The sequence below is a fragment of the Onthophagus taurus genome, chromosome 3 (genome assembly GCF_036711975.1).
Source record: "Onthophagus taurus isolate NC chromosome 3, IU_Otau_3.0, whole genome shotgun sequence".
Lineage (NCBI taxonomy): Eukaryota > Metazoa > Arthropoda > Insecta > Coleoptera > Scarabaeidae > Onthophagus > Onthophagus taurus.
The window spans coordinates 13,925,033-13,944,514 of record NC_091968.1 but is presented as its reverse complement, the minus strand read 5'-3'; positions in this window follow the sequence as shown (position 1 = coordinate 13,944,514).

Genomic DNA, 19,482 nt, shown 5'->3' with positions numbered 1-19,482 from the left:
GTTTGAACTTTCTATCACTTTTGGTTCCGGTAATTCTGTCGACCATATATGTGATATTCAGATGCCAAATGTCACATTGGAGCAAGTTGGAGATAAAAAACAAAATGTGCCCAAAACGTGATATTATGACGTTATACGCCGTTCTGAGCCATGTTTGAACTTTCTATCACTTTTGGTTCCGATAATTCTGTTGACCATATTTGTGATATTCAGGGGCCAAATGACATATTGGAACATGTTGGAGATAAAAAACAAAATGTGCCCAAAACGTGATATTATGACGTTATACGCCGTTCTGAGCCATGTTTGAACTTTCTATCACTTTTGGTTCCGATAATTCTGCTGACCATATTTGTGCTATTCAGGCGCCAAATGACATGTTGAACCATGTTGGAGATAAAAAACAAAATGTGCCCAAAACGTGATATTATGACGTTATACGCCGTTCTGAGCCATGTTTGAACTTTCTATCACTTTTGGTTCCGATAATTCTGTTCACCATATTTGTGATATTCAGGGGCCAAATGACATATTGGAGCATGTTGGAGATAAAAAACAAAATGTGCCCAAAACGTTATATTATGACGTTATACGCCGTTCTGAGACATATTTGAACTTTCTATCACTTTTGGTTCCGATAATTCTGTTGACCATATTTGTGATATTCAGGCGCCAAATGACATATTGGAGCATGTTGGAGATAAAAAACAAAATGTGCCCAAAACGTGATATTATGATGTTATATGCCGTTCTGAGCCATGTTTGAACTTTCTATCACTTTTGGTTCCGATAATTCTGCTGACCATATTTGTGTTATTCAGGCGCCAAATGACATGTTGGAGCAAGTTGGAGATAAAAAACAAAATGTCCCCAAAACGTGATATTATGACGTTATACGCCGTTCTGAGACATGTTTGAACTTTCTATCACTTTTGGTTCTGGTAATTCTGTTGACCATATTTGTGATGTTCAGGCGCCAAATGACATCTTGGAGCATGTTGGAGATAAAATACAAAATGTGCCCAAAACGTGATAATATGACGATATACGCCGTTCTGAGCCATGTTTGAACTTTCTATCACTTTTGGTTCCGATAATTCTGTTGACCATATTTGTGATATTCAGGGGTCAAATGACATATTGGAACATGTTGGAGATAAAAAACAAAATGTTCCCAAAACGTGATATTGTGACGTTATACGCCGTTCTGAGCCATGTTTGAACTTTCTATCACTTTTGGTTCCGATAATTCTGCTGACCATATTTGTGTTATTCAGGCGCCAAATGACATGTTGGAGCAAGTTGGAGATAAAAAACAAAATGTGCCCAAAACGTGATATTATGACGTTATACGCCGTTCTGAGCCATGTTTGAACTTTCTATCACTTTTGTTTCCGATAATTCTGCTGACCATATTTGTGATATTTAGGAGCCAAATGACATGTTGAACCATGTTGGAGATAAAAAACAAAATGTGCCCAAAACGTGATATTATGACGTTATACGCCGTTCTGAGCCATGTTTGAACTTTCTATCACTTTTGGTTCCGATAATTCTGCTGACCATATTTGTGTTATTCAGGCGCCAAATGACATGATGAACCATGTTGGAGATAAAAAACAAAATGTGCTCAAAACGTTATATTATGACGTTATACGCCGTTCTGAGCCATGTTTGAACTTTCTATCACTTTTGGTTCCGATAATTCTGCTGACCATATTTGTGTTATTCAGGCGCCAAATGACATGTTGAACCATGTTGGAGATAAAAAACAAAATGTGCCCAAAACGTGATATTATGACGTTATACGCCGTTCTGAGACAGGTTTGAACTTTCTATCACTTTTGGTTCCGATAATTCTGTTGACCATATTTGTGATATTCAGGCGCCAAATGACATCTTGGAGCATGTTGGAATTAAAAATCAAAATGTGCCCAAAACGTGATATTATGACGTTATACGCCGTTCTGAGACATGTTTGAACTTTCTATCACTTTTGGTTCCGATAATTCTGCTGACCATATTTGTGTTATTCAGGCGCCAAATGACATGTTGAACCATGTTGGAGATAAAAAACAAAATGTGCCCAAAACGTGATATTATGACGTTATACGCCGTTCTGAGCCATGTTTGAACTTTCTATCACTTTTGGTTCCGATAATTCTGCTGACCATATTTGTGTTATTCAGGCGCCAAATGACATGTTGGAGCAAGTTGGAGATAAAAAACAAAATGTGCCCAAAACGTTATATTATGACGTTATACGCCGTTCTGAGACATGTTTGAACTTTCTATCACTTTTGGTTCCGATAATTCTGTTGACCATATTTGTGATATTCAGGCGCCAAATGACATATTGGAGCATGTTGGAGATAAAAAACAAAATGTGCCCAAAACGTGATATTATGACGTTATACGCCGTTCTGAGACATGTTTGAACTTTCTATCACTTTTGGTTCCGGTAATTCTGTCGACCATATATGTGATATTCAGATGCCAAATGTCACATTGGAGCATTTTGGAGATGAAAAACAAAATGTGCACAAAACGTGATATTATGATGTTATATGCCGTTCTGAGCCATGTTTGAACTTTCTATCACTTTTGGTTCCGATAATTCTGTTGACCATATTTGTGATATTCAGGTGCCAAATAACATATTGGAGCATGTTGGAGATAAAAAACAAAATGTGCCCAAAACGTGATATTATGACGTTATACTTCGTTCTGAGCCATGTTTGAACTTTCTATCACTTTTGGTTCCGGTAATTCTGTCGACCATATATGTGATATTCAGATGCCAAATGTCACATTGGAGCATGTTGGAGATAAAAAACAAAATGTGCCTAAAACGTGATATTATGACGTTATACGCCGTTCTGAGACATGTTTGAACTTTCTATCACTTTTGGTTCCGGTAATTCTGTTGACCATATTTGTGATATTCCGGCGCCAAACGACATCTTGGAGCATGTTGGAGATAAAAAACAAAATGTGCCCAAAACGTGATATTATGACGATATACGCCGTTCTGAGCCATGTTTGAACTTTCTATCACTTTTGGTTCCGATAATTCTGCTGACCATATTTGTGTTATTCAGGCGCCAAATGACATGATGAACCATGTTGGAGATAAAAAACAAAATGTGCTCAAAACGTTATATTATGACGTTATACGCCGTTCTGAGCCATGTTTGAACTTTCTATCACTTTTGGTTCCGATAATTCTGTTGACCATATTTGTGATATTCAGGCGCCAAATGACATCTTGGAGCATGTTGGAGATAAAAAACAAAATGTGCCCAAAACGTGATATTATGACGTTATACGCCGTTCTGAGACATGTTTAAACTTTCTATCACTTTTGGTTCCGATAATTCTGCTGACCATATTTGTGTTATTCAGGCGCCAAATGACATGTTGAACCATGTTGGAGATAATAAACAAAATGTGCCCAAAACGTGATATTATGACGTTATACGCCGTTCTGAGACATGTTTGAACTTTCTATCACTTTTGGTTCCGGTAATTCTGTTGACCATATTTGTGATATTCAGGGGTCAAATGACATATTGGAACATGTTGGAGATAAAAAACAAAATGTTCCCAAAACGTGATATTGTGACGTTATACGCCGTTCTGAGCCATGTTTGAACTTTCTATCACTTTTGGTTCCGATAATTCTGCTGACCATATTTGTGTTATTCAGGCGCCAAATGACATGTTGGAGCAATTTGGAGATAAAAAACAAAATGTGCCCAAAACGTGATATTATGACGTTATACGCCGTTCTGAGACATGTTTGAACTTTCTATCACTTTTGTTTCCGGTAATTCTGTCGACCATATATGTGATATTCAGATGCCAAATGTCACATTGGAGCATGTTGGAGATAAAAAACAAAATATGCCCAAAACGTGATATTATGACGTTATACGCCGTTCTGAGCCATGTTTGAACTTTCTATCACTTTTGGTTCCGATAATTCTGCTGACCATATTTGTGATATTTAGGAGCCAAATGACATGTTGAACCATGTTGGAGATAAAAAACAAAATGTCCCCAAAACGTGATATTATGACGTTATACGCCGTTCTGAGCCATGTTTGAACTTTCTATCACTTTTGGTTCCGATAACTCTGTTCACCATATTTGTGATATTCAGGGGCCAAATGACATATTGGAGCATGTTGGAGATAAAAAACAAAATGTGCCCAAAACGTTATATTATGACGTTATACGCCGTTCTGAGCCATGTTTGAACTTTCTATCACTTTTGGTTCCGATAATTCTGTTCACCATATTTGTGATATTCAGGGGCCAAATGACATATTGGAGCATGTTGGAGATAAAAAACAAAATGTGCCCAAAACGTTATATTATGACGTTATACGCCGTTCTGAGACATGTTTGAAATTTCTATCACTTTTGGTTCCGATAATTCTGTTGACCATATTTGTGATATTCAGGCGCCAAATGACATATTGGAGCATGTTGGAGATAAAAAACAAAATGTGCCCAAAACGTGATATTATGACGTTATACGCCGTTCTGAGACATGTTTGAACTTTCTATCACTTTTGGTTCCGGTAATTCTGTCGACCATATATGTGATATTCAGATGCCAAATGTCACATTGGAGCATGTTGGAGATGAAAAACAAAATGTGCCCAAAACGTGATATTATGATGTTATATGCCGTTCTGAGCCATGTTTGAACTTTCTATCACTTTTGGTTCCGATAATTCTGTTGACCATATTTGTGATATTCAGGTGCCAAATAACATATTGGAGCATGTTGGAGATAAAAAACAAAATGTGCCCAAAACGTGATATTATGACGTTATACGTCGTTCTGAGCCATGTTTGAACTTTCTATCACTTTTGGTTCCGGTAATTCTGTCGACCATATATGTGATATTCAGATGCCAAATGTCACATTGGAGCATGTTGGAGATAAAAAACAAAATGTGCCTAAAACGTGATATTATGACGTTATACGCCGTTCTGAGACATGTTTGAACTTTCTATCACTTTTGGTTCCGGTAATTCTGTTGACCATATTTGTGATATTCAGGCGCCAAATGATATCTTGGAGCATGTTTCAGATAAAAAACAAAATGTGCCCAAAACGTGATATTATGACGATATACGCCGTTCTGAGCCATGTTTGAACTTTCTATCACTTTTGGTTCCGATAATTCTGCTGACCATATTTGTGTTATTCAGGCGCCAAATGACATGTTGGAGAAAGGTGGAGATAAAAAACAAAATGAGCCCAAAACGTGATATTACGACGTTATACGCCGTTCTGAGCCATGTTTGAACTTTCTATCACTTTTGGTTCCGATAATTCTGCTGACCATATTTGTGATATTTAGGAGCCAAATGACATGTTGAACCATGTTGGAGATAAAAAACAAAATGTGCCCAAAACGTGATATTATGACGTTATACGCCGTTCTGAGACATGTTTGAACTTTCTATCACTTTTGGTTCCGGTAATTCTGTCGACCATATATGTGATATTCAGATGCCAAATGTCACATTGGAGCATGTTGGAGATGAAAAACAAAATGTGCCCAAAACGTGATATTATGATGTTATATGCCGTTCTGAGCCATGTTTGAACTTTCTATCACTTTTGGTTCCGATAATTCTGTTGACCATATTTGTGATATTCAGGTGCCAAATAACATATTGGAGCATGTTGGAGATAAAAAACAAAATGTGCCCAAAACGTGATATTATGACGTTATACGTCGTTCTGAGCCATGTTTGAACTTTCTATCACTTTTGGTTCCGGTAATTCTGTCGACCATATATGTGATATTCAGATGCCAAATGTCACATTGGAGCATGTTGGAGATAAAAAACAAAATGTGCCTAAAACGTGATATTATGACGTTATACGCCGTTCTGAGACATGTTTGAACTTTCTATCACTTTTGGTTCCGGTAATTCTGTTGACCGTATTTGTGATATTCCGCCGCCAAACGACATCTTGGAGCATGTTGGAGATAAAAAACAAAATGTGCCCAAAACGTGATATTATGACGATATACGCCGTTCTGAGCCATGTTTGAACTTTCTATCACTTTTGGTTCCGATAATTCTGTTGACCATATTTGTGATATTCAGGGGTCAAATGACATATTGGAACATGTTGGAGATAAAAAACAAAATGTTCCCAAAACGTGATATTGTGACGTTATACGCCGTTCTGAGCCATGTTTGAACTTTCTATCACTTTTGGTTCCGATAATTCTGCTGACCATATTTGTGTTATTCAGGCGCCAAATGACATGTTGGAGCAAGTTGGAGATAAAAAACAAAATGTGCCCAAAACGTGATATTATGACGTTATACGCCGTTCTGAGCCATGTTTGAACTTTCTATCACTTTTGGTTCCGATAATTCTGCTGACCATATTTGTGATATTTAGGAGCCAAATGACATGTTGAACCATGTTGGAGATAAAAAACAAAATGTGCCCAAAACGTGATATTATGACGTTATACGCCGTTTTGAGACATGTTTGAACTTTCTATCACTTTTGGTTCCGATAATTCTGCTGACCATATTTGTGTTATTCAGGCGCCAAATGACATGTTGAACCATGTTGGAGATAAAAAACAAAATGTGCCCAAAACGTGATATTATGACGCTATACGCCGTTCTGAGCCATGTTTGAACTTTCTATCACTTTTGGTTCCGATAATTCTGCTGACCATATTTGTGTTATTCAGGCGCCAAATGACATGTTGGAGCAAGTTGGAGATAAAAAACAAAATGTGCCCAAAACGTGATATTATGACGTTATACGCCGTTCTGAGACATGTTTGAACTTTCTATCACTTTTGGTTCCGGTAATTCTGTCGACCATATATGTGATATTCAGATGCCAAATGTCACATTGGAGCATGTTGGAGATGAAAAACAAAATGTGCCCAAAACGTGATATTATGACGTTATACGTCGTTCTGAGCCATGTTTGAACTTTCTATCACTTTTGGTTCCGGTAATTCTGTCGACCATATATGTGATATTCAGGTGCCAAATAACACATTGGAGCATGTTGGAGATAAAAAACAAAATGTGCCCAAAACGTGATATTATGACGTTATACGCCGTTCTGAGACATGTTTGAACTTTCTATCACTTTTGGTTCCGATAATTCTGTTGACCATATTTGTGATATTCAGGCGCCAAATGATATCTTGGAGCATGTTTCAGATAAAAAACAAAATGTGCCCAAAACGTGATATTATGACGATATACGCCGTTCTGAGCCATGTTTGAACTTTCTATCACTTTTGGTTCCGATAATTCTGCTGACCATATTTGTGTTATTCAGGCGCCAAATGACATGTTGGAGAAAGTTGGAGATAAAAAACAAAATGAGCCCAAAACGTGATATTACGACGTTATACGCCGTTCTGAGCCATGTTTGAACTTTCTATCACTTTTGGTTCCGATAATTCTGCTGACCATATTTGTGATATTTAGGAGCCAAATGACATGTTGAAACATGTTGGAGATAAAAAACAAAATGTGCCCAAAACGTGATATTATGACGTTATACGCCGTTCTGAGCCATGTTTGAACTTTCTATCACTTTTGGTTCCGGTAATTCAGTCGACCATATATGTGATATTCAGATGCCAAATGTCACATTGGAGCATGTTGGAGATAGAAAACAAAATGTGCCCAAAACGTTATATTATGACGTTATACGCCGTTCTGAGACAGGTTTGAACTTTCTATCACTTTTGGTTCCGATAATTCTGTTGACCATATTTGTGATATTCAGGCGCCAAATGACATCTTGGAGCATGTTGGAGATAAAAAACAAAATGTGCCCAAAACGTGATATTATGACGTTATACGCCGTTCTGAGACATGTTTGAACTTTCTATCACTTTTGGTTCCGATAATTCTGCTGACCATATTTGTGTTATTCAGGCGCCAAATGACATGTTGAACCATGTTGGAGATAAAAAACAAAATGTGCCCAAAACGTGATATTATGACGATATACGCCGTTCTGAGCCATGTTTGAACTTTCTATCACTTTTGGTTCCGATAATTCTGTTGACCATATTTGTGATATTCAGGCGCCAAATGACATCTTGGAGCATGTTGGAGATAAAAAACAAAATGTGCCCAAAACGTGATATTATGACGTTATACGCCGTTCTGAGACATGTTTGAACTTTCTATCACTTTTGGTTCCGGTAATTCTGTTGACCATATTTGTGATATTCAGGCGCCAAACGACATCTTGGAGCATGTTGGAGATAAAAAACAAAATGTGCCCAAAACGTGATATTATGACGTTATACGTCGTTCTGAGCCATGTTTGAACTTTCTATCACTTTTGGTTCCGGTAATTCTGTCGACCATATATGTGATATTCAGATGCCAAATGTCACATTGGAGCATGTTGGAGATAAAAAACAAAATGTGCCTAAAACGTGATATTATGACGTTATACGCCGTTCTGAGACATGTTTGAACTTTCTATCACTTTTGGTTCCGGTAATTCTGTTGACCATATTTGTGATATTCAGGCGCCAAACGATATCTTGGAGCATGTTGGAGATAAAAAACAAAATGTGCCCAAAACGTGATATTATGACGTTATACGCCGTTCTGAGACAGGTTTGAACTTTCTATCACTTTTGGTTCCGATAATTCTGCTGACCATATTTGTGTTATTCAGGCGCCAAATGACATGTTGGAGCAAGTTGGAGATAAAAAACAAAATGTGCCCAAAACGTGATATTATGACGTTATACGCCGTTCTGAGCCATGTTTGAACTTTCTATCACTTTTGGTTCCGATAATTCTGCTGACCATATTTGTGATATTTAGGAGCCAAATGACATGTTGAACCATGTTGGAGATAAAAAACAAAATGTGCCCAAAACGTGATATTATGACGTTATACGCCGTTCTGAGCCATGTTTGAACTTTCTATCACTCTTGGTTCCGATAATTCTGCTGACCATATTTGTGATATTCAGGGGCCAAATAACATATTGGAACATGTTGGAGATAAAAAACAAAATGTGCCCAAAACGTGATATTATGACGTTATACGCCGTTCTGAGCCATGTTTGAACTTTCTATCACTTTTGGTTCCGATAATTCTGCTCACCATATTTGTGTTATTCAGACGCCAAATGACATTTTGGAGCAAGTTGGAGATAAAAAACAAAATGTGCCCAAAACGTGATATTATGACGTTATACGCCGTTCTGAGCCATGTTTGAACTTTCTATCACTTTTGGTTCCGATAATTCTGTTGACCATATTTGTGATATTCAGGGGCCAAATGACATATTGGAACATGTTGGAGATAAAAAACAAAATGTGCCCAAAACGTGATATTATGACGTTATACGCCGTTCTGAGCCATGTTTGAACTTTCTATCACTTTTGGTTCCGATAATTCTGCTGGCCATATTTGTGTTATTCAGGCGCCAAATGACATGTTGGAGCAAGTTGGAGATAAAAAACAAAATGTGCCCAAAACGTGATATTATGACGTTATACGCCGTTCTGAGCCATGTTTGAACTTTCTATCACTTTTGGTTCCGATAATTCTGCTGACCATATTTGTGATATTTAGGAGCCAAATGACATGTTGAACCATGTTGGAGATAAAAAACAAAATGTGCCCAAAACGTGATATTATGACGTTATACGCCGTTCTGAGCCATGTTTGAACTTTCTATCACTTTTGGTTCCGATAATTCTGCTGACCATATTTGTGATATTCAGGCGTCAAATAACATGTTGGAGCAAGTCGAAGATAAAAAACAAAATGTGCCCAAAACGTGATATTATGACGTTATACGCCGTTCTGAGCCATGTTTAAACTTTCTATCACTTTTGGTTCCGATAATTCTGCTGACCATATTTGTGTTATTCAGGCGCCAAATGACATGTTGAACCATGTTGGAGATAAAAAACAAAATGTGCCCAAAACGTGATATTATGACGCTATACGCCGTTCTGAGCCATGTTTGAACTTTCTATCACTTTTGGTTCCGATAATTCTGCTGACCATATTTGTGTTATTCAGGCCCCAAATGACATGTTGGAGCAAGTTGGAGATAAAAAACAAAATGTGCCCAAAACGTGATATTATGACGTTATACGCCGTTCTGAGACATGTTTGAACTTTCTATCACTTTTGGTTCCGGTAATTCTGTCGACCATATATGTGATATTCAGATGCCAAATGTCACATTGGAGCATGTTGGAGATAAAAAACAAAATATGCCCAAAACGTGATATTATGACGTTATACGCCGTTCTGAGCCATGTTTGAACTTTCTATCACTTTTGGTTCCGATAATTCTGCTGACCATATTTGTGATATTTAGGAGCCAAATGACATGTTGAACCATGTTGGAGATAAAAAACAAAATGTCCCCAAAACGTGATATTATGACGTTATACGCCGTTCTGAGCCATGTTTGAACTTTCTATCACTTTTGGTTCCGATAACTCTGTTCACCATATTTGTGATATTCAGGGGCCAAATGACATATTGGAGCATGTTGGAGATAAAAAACAAAATGTGCCCAAAACGTTATATTATGACGTTATACGCCGTTCTGAGCCATGTTTGAACTTTCTATCACTTTTGGTTCCGATAATTCTGCTGACCATATTTGTGTTATTCAGGCGCCAAATGACATGTTGGAGCAAGTTGGAGATAAAAAACAAAATGTGCCCAAAACGTGATATTATGACGTTATACGCCGTTCTGAGCCATGTTTGAACTTTCTATCACTTTTGGTTCCGATAATTCTGCTGACCATATTTGTGTTATTCAGGCGCCAAATGACATGATGAACCATGTTGGAGATAAAAAACAAAATGTGCTCAAAACGTTATATTATGACGTTATACGCCGTTCTGAGCCATGTTTGAACTTTCTATCACTTTTGGTTCCGATAATTCTGCTGACCATATTTGTGATATTTAGGAGCCGAATGACATGTTGAACCATGTTGGAGATAAAAAACAAAATGTGCCCAAAACGTGATACTATGACGTTATACGCCGTTCTGAGACATGTTTGAACTTTCTATCACTTTTGGTTCCGGTAATTCAGTCGACCATATTTGTGATATTTAGGAGCCAAATGACATGTTGAACCATGTTGGAGATAAAAAACAAAATGTGCCCAAAACGTGATATTATGACGTTATACGCCGTTCTGAGCCATGTTTGAACTTTCTATCACTTTTGGTTCCGATAATTCTGCTGACCATATTTGTGTTATTCAGGCGCCAAATGACATGATGAACCATGTTGGAGATAAAAAACAAAATGTGCTCAAAACGTTATATTATGACGTTATACGCCGTTCTGAGCCATGTTTGAACTTTCTATCACTTTTGGTTCCGATAATTCTGCTGACCATATTTGAGATATTCAGGCGCCAAATAGCATGTTGGAGCAAGTCGGAGATAAAAAACAAAATGTGCCCAAAACGTTATATTATGACGTTATACGCCGTTCTGAGACATGTTTGAACTTTCTATCACTTTTGGTTCCGATAATTCTGTTGACCATATTTGTGATATTCAGGCGCCAAATGACATATTGGAGCATGTTGGAGATAAAAAACAAAATGTGCCCAAAACGTGATATTATGACGTTATACGACGTTCTGAGACATGTTTGAACTTTCTATCACTTTTGGTTCCGGTAATTCAGTCGACCATATATGTGATATTCAGATGCCAAATGTCACATTGGAGCATGTTGGAGATAGAAAACAAAATGTGCCCAAAACGTTATATTATGACGTTATACGCCGTTCTGAGACAGGTTTGAACTTTCTATCACTTTTGGTTCCGATAATTCTGCTGACCATATTTGTGTTATTCAGGGGCCAAATGACATATTGGAGCATGTTGGAGATAAAAAACAAAATGTGCCCAAAACGTGATATTATGACGTTATACGCCGTTCTGAGACATGTTTGAAATTTCTATCACTTTTGGTTCCGATAATTCTGTTGACCATATTTGTGATATTCAGGCGCCAAATGACATATTGGAGCATGTTGGAGATAAAAAACAAAATGTGCCCAAAACGTGATATTATGACGTTATACGCCGTTCTGAGACATGTTTGAACTTTCTATCACTTTTGGTTCCGGTAATTCTGTCGACCATATATGTGATATTCAGATGCCAAATGTCACATTGGAGCATGTTGGAGATGAAAAACAAAATGTGCCCAAAACGTGATATTATGATGTTATATGCCGTTCTGAGCCATGTTTGAACTTTCTATCACTTTTGGTTCCGATAATTCTGTTGACCATATTTGTGATATTCAGGTGCCAAATAACATATTGGAGCATGTTGGAGATAAAAAACAAAATGTGCCCAAAACGTGATATTATGACGTTATACGTCGTTCTGAGACATGTTTGAACTTTCTATCACTTTTGGTTCCGATAATTCTGCTGACCATATTTGTGTTATTCAGGCGCCAAATGACATGTTGAACCATGTTGGAGATAAAAAACAAAATGTGCCCAAAACGTGATATTATGACGTTATACGCCCTTCTGAGACATGTTTGAACTTTCTATCACTTTTGGTTCCGGTAATTCTGTTGACCATATTTGTGATATTCAGGTGCCAAATAACATATTGGAGCATGTTGGAGATAAAAAACAAAATGTGCCCAAAACGTGATATTATGACGTTATACGTCGTTCTGAGCCATGTTTGAACTTTCTATCACTTTTGGTTCCGGTAATTCTGTCGACCATATATGTGATATTCAGATGTCAAATGTCACATTGGAGCATGTTGGAGATAAAAAACAAAATGTGCCTAAAACGTGATATTATGACGTTATACGCCGTTCTGAGACATGTTTGAACTTTCTATCACTTTTGGTTCCGGTAATTCTGTTGACCATATTTGTGATATTCAGGCGCCAAATGATATCTTGGAGCATGTTTCAGATAAAAAACAAAATGTGCCCAAAACGTGATATTATGACGATATACGCCGTTCTGAGCCATGTTTGAACTTTCTATCACTTTTGGTTCCGATAATTCTGCTGACCATATTTGTGTTATTCAGGCGCCAAATGACATGTTGGAGAAAGTTGGAGATAAAAAACAAAATGAGCCCAAAACGTGATATTACGACGTTATACGCCGTTCTGAGCCATGTTTGAACTTTCTATCACTTTTGGTTCCGATAATTCTGCTGACCATATTTGTGATATTTAGGAGCCAAATGACATGTTGAAACATGTTGGAGATAAAAAACAAAATGTGCCCAAAACGTGATATTATGACGTTATACGCCGTTCTGAGCCATGTTTGAACTTTCTATCACTTTTGGTTCCGGTAATTCAGTCGACCATATATGTGATATTCAGATGCCAAATGTCACATTGGAGCATGTTGGAGATAGAAAACAAAATGTGCCCAAAACGTTATATTATGACGTTATACGCCGTTCTGAGACAGGTTTGAACTTTCTATCACTTTTGGTTCCGATAATTCTGTTGACCATATTTGTGATATTCAGGCGCCAAATGACATCTTGGAGCATGTTGGAGATAAAAAACAAAATGTGCCCAAAACGTGATATTATGACGTTATACGCCGTTCTGAGACATGTTTGAACTTTCTATCACTTTTGGTTCCGATAATTCTGCTGACCATATTTGTGTTATTCAGGCGCCAAATGACATGTTGAACCATGTTGGAGATAAAAAACAAAATTTGCCCAAAACGTGATATTATGACGATATACGCCGTTCTGAGCCATGTTTGAACTTTCTATCACTTTTGGTTCCGATAATTCTGTTGACCATATTTGTGATATTCAGGCGCCAAATGACATCTTGGAGCATGTTGGAGATAAAAAACAAAATGTGCCCAAAACGTGATATTATGACGTTATACGCCGTTCTGAGACATGTTTGAACTTTCTATCACTTTTGGTTCCGATAATTCTGCTGACCATATTTGTGTTATTCAGGCGCCAAATGACATGTTGAACCATGTTGGAGATAAAAAACAAAATGTGCCCAAAACGTGATATTATGACGTTATACGCCCTTCTGAGACATGTTTGAACTTTCTATCACTTTTGGTTCCGGTAATTCTGTCGACCATATATGTGATATTCAGATGCCAAATGTCACATTGGAGCATGTTGGAGATGAAAAACAAAATGTGCCCAAAACGTGATATTATGACGATATACGCCGTTCTGAGCCATGTTTGAACTTTCTATCACTTTTGGTTCCGATAATTCTGTTGACCATATTTGTGATATTCAGGGGTCAAATGACATATTGGAACATGTTGGAGATAAAAAACAAAATGTTCCCAAAACGTGATATTGTGACGTTATACGCCGTTCTGAGCCATGTTTGAACTTTCTATCACTTTTGGTTCCGATAATTCTGCTGACCATATTTGTGTTATTCAGGCGCCAAATGACATGTTGGAACAAGTTGGAGATAAAAAACAAAATGTGCCCAAAACGTGATATTATGACGTTATACGCCGTTCTGAGCCATGTTTGAACTTTCTATCACTTTTGGTTCCGATAATTCTGCTGACCATATTTGTGATATTTAGGAGCCAAATGACATGTTGAACCATGTTGGAGATAAAAAACAAAATGTGCCCAAAACGTGATATTATGACGTTATACGCCGTTCTGAGACATGTTTGAACTTTCTATCACTTTTGGTTCCGATAATTCTGCTGACCATATTTGTGTTATTCAGGCGCCAAATGACATGTTGAACCATGTTGGAGATAAAAAACAAAATGTGCCCAAAACGTGATATTATGACGCTATACGCCGTTCTGAGCCATGTTTGAACTTTCTATCACTTTTGGTTCCGATAATTCTGCTGACCATATTTGTGTTATTCAGGCGCCAAATGACATGTTGGAGCAAGTTGGAGATAAAAAACAAAATGTGCCCAAAACGTGATATTATGACGTTATACGCCGTTCTGAGACATGTTTGAACTTTCTATCACTTTTGGTTCCGATAACTCTGTTCACCATATTTGTGATATTCAGGGGCCAAATGACATATTGGAGCATGTTGGAGATAAAAAACAAAATGTGCCCAAAACGTTATATTATGACGTTATACGCCGTTCTGAGCCATGTTTGAACTTTCTATCACTTTTGGTTCCGATAATTCTGTTCACCATATTTGTGATATTCAGGGGCCAAATGACATATTGGAGCATGTTGGAGATAAAAAACAAAATGTGCCCAAAACGTTATATTATGACGTTATACGCCGTTCTGAGACATGTTTGAAATTTCTATCACTTTTGGTTCCGATAATTCTGTTGACCATATTTGTGATATTCAGGCGCCAAATGACATATTGGAGCATGTTGGAGATAAAAAACAAAATGTGCCCAAAACGTGATATTATGACGTTATACGCCGTTCTGAGACATGTTTGAACTTTCTATCACTTTTGGTTCCGGTAATTCTGTCGACCATATATGTGATATTCAGATGCCAAATGTCACATTGGAGCATGTTGGAGATGAAAAACAAAATGTGCCCAAAACGTGATATTATGATGTTATATGCCGTTCTGAGCCATGTTTGAACTTTCTATCACTTTTGGTTCCGATAATTCTGTTGACCATATTTGTGATATTCAGGTGCCAAATAACATATTGGAGCATGTTGGAGATAAAAAACAAAATGTGCCCAAAACGTGATATTATGACGTTATACGTCGTTCTGAGCCATGTTTGAACTTTCTATCACTTTTGGTTCCGGTAATTCTGTCGACCATATATGTGATATTCAGATGCCAAATGTCACATTGGAGCATGTTGGAGATAAAAAACAAAATGTGCCTAAAACGTGATATTATGACGTTATACGCCGTTCTGAGACATGTTTGAACTTTCTATCACTTTTGGTTCCGGTAATTCTGTTGACCATATTTGTGATATTCAGGCGCCAAATGATATCTTGGAGCATGTTTCAGATAAAAAACAAAATGTGCCCAAAACGTGATATTATGACGATATACGCCGTTCTGAGCCATGTTTGAACTTTCTATCACTTTTGGTTCCGATAATTCTGCTGACCATATTTGTGTTATTCAGGCGCCAAATGACATGTTGGAGAAAGTTGGAGATAAAAAACAAAATGAGCCCAAAACGTGATATTACGACGTTATACGCCGTTCTGAGCCATGTTTGAACTTTCTATCACTTTTGGTTCCGATAATTCTGCTGACCATATTTGTGATATTTAGGAGCCAAATGACATGTTGAACCATGTTGGAGATAAAAAACAAAATGTGCCCAAAACGTGATATTATGACGTTATACGCCGTTCTGAGACATGTTTGAACTGTCTATCACTTTTGGTTCCGGTAATTCTGTCGACCATATATGTGATATTCAGATGCCAAATGTCACATTGGAGCATGTTGGAGATGAAAAACAAAATGTGCCCAAAACGTGATATTATGATGTTATATGCCGTTCTGAGCCATGTTTGAACTTTCTATCACTTTTGGTTCCGATAATTCTGTTGACCATATTTGTGATATTCAGGTGCCAAATAACATATTGGAGCATGTTGGAGATAAAAAACAAAATGTGCCCAAAACGTGATATTATGACGTTATACGTCGTTCTGAGCCATGTTTGAACTTTCTATCACTTTTGGTTCCGGTAATTCTGTCGACCATATATGTGATATTCAGATGCCAAATGTCACATTGGAGCATGTTGGAGATAAAAAACAAAATGTGCCTAAAACGTGATATTATGACGTTATACGCCGTTCTGAGACATGTTTGAACTTTCTATCACTTTTGGTTCCGGTAATTCTGTTGACCGTATTTGTGATATTCCGCCGCCAAACGACATCTTGGAGCATGTTGGAGATAAAAAACAAAATGTGCCCAAAACGTGATATTATGACGTTATACGCCGTTCTGAGACATGTTTGAACTTTCTATCACTTTTGGTTCCGGTAATTCTGTCGACCATATATGTGATATTCAGATGCCAAATGTCACATTGGAGCATGTTGGAGATAAAAAACAAAATATGCTCAAAACGTGATATTATGACGTTATACGCCGTTCTGAGCCATGTTTGAACTTTCTATCACTTTTGGTTCCGATAATTCTGCTGACCATATTTGTGATATTTAGGAGCCAAATGACATGTTGAACTATGTTGGAGATAAAAAACAAAATGTCCCCAAAACGTGATATTATGACGTTATACGCCGTTCTGAGCCATGTTTGAACTTTCTATCACTTTTGGTTCCGATAACTCTGTTCACCATATTTGTGATATTCAGGGGCCAAATGACATATTGGAGCATGTTGGAGATAAAAAACAAAATGTGCCCAAAACGTTATATTATGACGTTATACGCCGTTCTGAGCCATGTTTGAACTTTCTATCACTTTTGGTTCCGATAACTCTGTTCACCATATTTGTGATATTTAGGAGCCAAATGACATGTTGAACCATGTTGGAGATAAAAAACAAAATGTGCCCAAAACGTGATATTATGACGTTATACGCCGTTCTGAGACATGTTTGAACTTTCTATCACTTTTGGTTCCGATAATTCTGCTGACCATATTTGTGTTATTCAGGCGCCAAATGACATGTTGAACCATGTTGGAAATAAAAAACAAAATGTGCCCAAAACGTGATATTATGACGCTATACGCCGTTCTGAGCCATGTTTGAACTTTCTATCACTTTTGGTTCCGATAATTCTGCTGACCATATTTGTGTTATTCAGGCGCCAAATGACATGTTGGAGCAAGTTGGAGATAAAAAACAAAATGTGCCCAAAACGTGATATTATGACGTTATACGCCGTTCTGAGACATGTTTGAACTTTCTATCACTTTTGGTTCCGGTAATTCTGTCGACCATATATTTGATATTCAGATGCCAAATGTCACATTGGAGCATGTTGGAGATAAAAAACAAAATATGTCCAAAACGTGATATTATGACGTTATACGCCGTTCTGAGCCATGTTTGAACTTTCTATCACTTTTGGTTCCGATAATTCTGCTGACCATATTTGTGATATTTAGGAGCCAAATGACATGTTGAACCATGTTGGAGATAAAAAACAAAATGTCCCCAAAACGTGATATTATGACGTTATACGCCGTTCTGAGCCATGTTTGAACTTTCTATCACTTTTGGTTCCGATAACTCTGTTCACCATATTTGTGATATTCAGGGGCCAAATGACATATTGGAGCATGTTGGAGATAAAAAACAAAATGTGCCCAAAACGTTATATTATGACGTTATACGCCGTTCTGAGACATGTTTGAAATTTCTATCACTTTTGGTTCCGATAATTCTGTTGACCATATTTGTGATATTCAGGCGCCAAATGACATATTGGAGCATGTTGGAGATAAAAAACAAAATGTGCCCAAAACGTGATATTATGACGTTATACGCCGTTCTGAGACATGTTTGAACTTTCTATCACTTTTGGTTCCGGTAATTCTGTCGACCATATATGTGATATTCAGATGCCAAATGTCACATTGGAGCATGTTGGAGATGAAAAACAAAATGTGCCCAAAACGTGATATTATGATGTTATATGCCGTTCTGAGCCATGTTTGAACTTTCTATCACTTTTGGTTCCGATAATTCTGTTGACCATATTTGTGATATTCAGGTGCCAAATAACATATTGGAGCATGTTGGAGATAAAAAACAAAATGTGCCCAAAACGTGATATTATGACGTTATACGTCGTTCTGAGCCATGTTTGAACTTTCTATCACTTTTGGTTCCGGTAATTCTGTCGACCATATATGTGATATTCAGATGCCAAATGTCACATTGGAGCATGTTGGAGATAAAAAACAAAATGTGCCTAAAACGTGATATTATGACGTTATACGCCGTTCTGAGACATGTTTGAACTTTCTATCACTTTTGGTTCCGGTAATTCTGTTGACCATATTTGTGATATTCAGGCGCCAAATGATATCTTGGAGCATGTTTCAGATAAAAAACAAAATGTGCCCAAAACGTGATATTATGACGATATACGCCGTTCTGAGCCATGTTTGAACTTTCTATCACTTTTGGTTCCGATAATTCTGCTGACCATATTTGTGTTATTCAGGCGCCAAATGACATGTTGGAGAAAGTTGGAGATAAAAAACAAAATGAGCCCAAAACGTGATATTACGACGTTATACGCCGTTCTGAGCCATGTTTGAACTTTCTATCACTTTTGGTTCCGATAATTCTGCTGACCATATTTGTGATATTTAGGAGCCAAATGACATGTTGAACCATGTTGGAGATAAAAAACAAAATGTGCCCAAAACGTGATATTATGACGTTATACGCCGTTCTGAGACATGTTTGAACTTTCTATCACTTTTGGTT